Raw genomic sequence first — 4171 nt, 5'->3', positions numbered from 1 at the left:
TGATTACGAATCTTCAGCTTTTTCCAGTGTTTCAAAAGGTTTGTCACAGAGCTAGGTTCCTTTGCTTTCTCACTCCTTGAAGGAAGTTTATGTCTCAGAACATAGTTGATGACTCTACCAACTACGTTGTCCAGCTCTTGGAGATTTGCAAGTCTGGAAAATGGGATTGCAACAGATGGATCTTCATCAGGGAGCTGGAGTGACGTCGGACTTGTCACGGGCAATGGACTAACTCCACCATTGCAGTGAGCACCCAGAGAAGCAGAAACTTCAGCAGCATCAATGGATCCAGGACATGAGTCATTCACGTCATCCTGCAGCTCGTTCTCAGTTCCGCAGTCACTGGTAGCCTTGATATTCTGACAGTTGTTAGTGACACGAAAGGCATCCTGCACGGTTCCAGTGACAACACCATTTACCTCATCCAAGAGAGAAACGTATGGTTCTTTCAACAGACGATGGCTGACACAAGACTTGACAAAAGGCTCTCTGCTCAAAGCATCTGCAACAACGTTTTCGTGCCTGGCACATACTTCAGGTCAAAGTCGTATGCAGCGAGCTTCGCCACCCATCGCTGTTCACACGCATCCAATCTGGGTTTGGTAAGAATATAGGTCAATGGATTATTATCAGACCATGCAGTGAAATGTCTCCCTTTTAGCCAGTGGCTAAACTTGTCACAAACAGCCCACTTTAAAGCCAGAAATTCGAGTCTATGTGCTGGGTAGTTTATCTGAGACTTGGAGAGTGTTTTGCTGGCGAAAGCAACTGGACGTGCAATTTTCTCTCCAGGCGGCACCTGATAAAACAGCTCCTATCCCATCAAATGAAGCATCAACAGAGAGAATAAAGTTGTGACTGAAATCTGGGTGTGCTAGAGTAACACTGTGCAGCAAGTCTTGCTTTAGAGATTCAAAAGCAGTTCGACACTCACTAGTCCAATCCTCGGGTGAAAGTTTCACGGCACTGAGCAGATTCCTCATATGACCACACATTCTCTGAGCTCTTTTCTGTGACCGATCTGACAGAAGACTAAAAAGAGGTTTTGCCTTAGCAGAACAGTCAATAATGAAATGCTGATAATATAAAATCATACCCAGGAAAGATCGGATCTTCTTTTGAGAAGGAGTTATGCCATCCGCTTCCATGAGTTCGGTAGTCTGGATGTCACTAATCACCTTCACCTTTTCTGGGTCAGTCTGGACACCATTCCCAGTGACAACGTGTCCCAAGAATCTGACAGATCTCCTGAGGAACATGCACTTCTTTGGTGCTAGCTTTAAGTTGTGTTTAGACAGGCGTGAGAAAACCAGTTCCAGTCGGTCAAGAGCTATTTGCTCACTTGGAGCAAAAACCATCAGATCATCCAAGTAGCAGAGAAGGCTTGTAAAATTCTCATCCCCGAAAATAGACATCATCATCCTCATAAAGGTTGCCGGACTATTGGTCAAACCCTGAGGTAGACGATTGTACTCATGAAGGCCAAAATGAGAGGAAAAAGCAGTGTACTTCTTATGCTCTTCAAACAAGGGAACATTATAAAAGCCAGAAGTCAAGTCCATGGTCGAAAAGAAGACGTTGCCTCCCAAAGCTGCGAGTGCATCCGCCTGGTGTGGGAGTGGGTGAGCATCCCTCACTGTCTTCGCATTCAGCCATCTAAAATCAGTACAAATACGAAGGTCACCATTCTTTTTCCACACTAAAACCAGCGGAGATGCATATTCACTCTGAGACTTCCTAATAATACCTTTAACTTCCATCTCATTCAACGTAGTGCGCAGCTTGTCATACTGGCCGGGTGCTACACGATGATAAGGAAGTCGAAACGGCTTCTCGTCCACCAAGTGGATTTTGTGGACAAAGTCAGTGGCTTCCCCACAATCCATTTTTCCACGTGAAAAGGTTGACTCATACTTCTCAATGAGATTCAGAAGCCTATCCTTCCACTCCTCTGACACTTCACAAGCATCCAGATCCAGATCCTGCAGTTCTAATTTATCCAGCACGTTTCTCCTTTCACCACGGGTCCGCACATAATTTATAGGACTTGCAGCACACTGAGCGTTACTCTTCAGGGACTCAGCTGTAGACAACTCTTCCACAGCAATACAGGTAAAAACATCCACAATCTTCTTGTTTTTCTTAATAATGATTACTTTGTCTGTAGGGTTCATTATTTTGAATGGCACCCATCTACTGCCCCACATAGGTGTGATGATCCTCCCTATAATCACGTTCCTTGGACGGCATTTACAGAGGGTTGGCTCAACAATGACTGTGCTCCCCACAGAAACAGATGTGGACTCAGGAAGCTGAGCCCAAGCGAGATGTTCATGGTGCGGTTCTAGAGTTATTTTCTCTTTTAACTTAGCTGTGCCCACTTTATCAGGCATGTCTTCACCCTTCCATCGTTCCACATTAGAAAGTAGAGATAGGAATTGGTGACATTCAACATCCTCTGAGTTAACTGGGCCGGACACAAGTCTCCAGTATCTGTCTGTCTCTTTCATTTTTTGAATTAGCCACTTGATAGCATTGCTGCCCAGGATCAAATCGTCGGTTTGGCCTGGAACCACTAAAACCGGAACAACCATCTTGCAGGCATAAACTGAGAGCTCAAGCTCATACATCACTTTCGGGGTAACACACTGTCCGCCACAACCAATTATGACAACATCACTGGCAGGGAAACTTTGTAAATTTGGCTTGTGCTGTAACAAGAGACGTTCAGCAGCTTCACTCATCGTGCATGCCATGGAGCCACTGTCAACCATAGCTTTCAGTTGAAGGTCGCCCCATAGTGTCGCCGGTGTGTAAAACAGACTATCAAATCGCTGTACTCTGTGAGTGTTCTGAAAGATTATAGTTTTCCCTGCAGGCTCAACAGAACTAGAAAGACTATAAACTGAGGTTGGGTCATTCATACAACACTGGGTAGGAGGAATAAACTCACGATCCACACTGTCCTCCCTTGAGCGCAGATCTTCTAGTTTCCCAGCCCTTGAGAAGACGGTGATTTCACTCTCTCAGGGCAGACAAAGCGGGAATGATCAGGAGAGTGACACTGGAAGCACAACTTCTTGTCAAGACAATGCGTGAGCCCAGAATGATCAGGGCTCGAACAGACAGTGCATGGCAGGTCATTGAGGCCTTTTACTCTAGGTAGACTCACTTTGGGCTTCAAACGTGCACCTGGCTCTTTGCTGGCAGATTCTTTTAACAGGACTTTTTCCAATAAGCTCATGACGCGCTCTAATGCAGACGCTTCCAGAGACCTGGACTGCTGGACATCAGAAGAAGCTGGAAGTACTGCAGACGACAGTTCCACTTCAGTTCTGTTCACAGGAATTTTAGTGGGTGCTGCTGTTCTTACTGCAGATACAAGACTGGAATCTGAGCGATATTCATTCAAAATATCTTGAACTTCTCGCACAGACCATGCGCCAATTGTTTTAGATCGAAGGTGATGGCAAGCTCTTTACACGGGCAGTGTCTGATGAACATGCGGGTTACCTCTGTTCCTGGACAATCCAGCACTTTACCCTGTTCTTTCAACCGCTCAGCAGCGATGTCAACTGCACGGTTTAACCTGATCCAGTACTCGAAGGCATCTTCATCTGGTCTGGGTAAGGTGGTATAAAAGTCAGCCAGTGGGAGAGGAGAGCAAGGAGCAGCTTCAAAGTGTTTCCTGAGAATACTAAAGATTGCATCAGGGTTATGCACAATGTCAATGTCACAGTTTCTTATGCCAAACTTGACCACATCCCTTGCTTTGCCTCTTAGGTGAACCATAATCTCCTCCGCTTGATGCTCTTTTCTCAAATTATTGCGTTTAATATAGTCTCTCATGATATCTATCCACTCATTTAAGTCAACAGCATCAGAAACTTCTCCCCTGAAGCTAGGAGGTTCTCTCACATTTTTGGAAACGGACAACTGGCTTCGCATCAGGTCCATCATTTGTGAAGCTGCACCATCTGCAGTTACATTTCTGGTAGAATCATCAACTGAATGTGAGTCAACTTTATGTGTTGGGCTTAGTCTGTTGACTATGCTATCAGCAATTTGCTGACCAACCTGGCTGATTATGTCAGTCATTGCAGCGACTACATTTGTCGGCTGTGCATTAGGGTATGGAGTAGATGAAAACACACCCTGTTGCTGTCTTGAA

This window comes from Xyrauchen texanus, chromosome 8 (assembly GCF_025860055.1).
Source record: "Xyrauchen texanus isolate HMW12.3.18 chromosome 8, RBS_HiC_50CHRs, whole genome shotgun sequence".
Taxonomy (NCBI): Eukaryota; Metazoa; Chordata; class Actinopteri; order Cypriniformes; family Catostomidae; genus Xyrauchen; species Xyrauchen texanus.
This window is presented reverse-complemented; position numbering follows the sequence as displayed.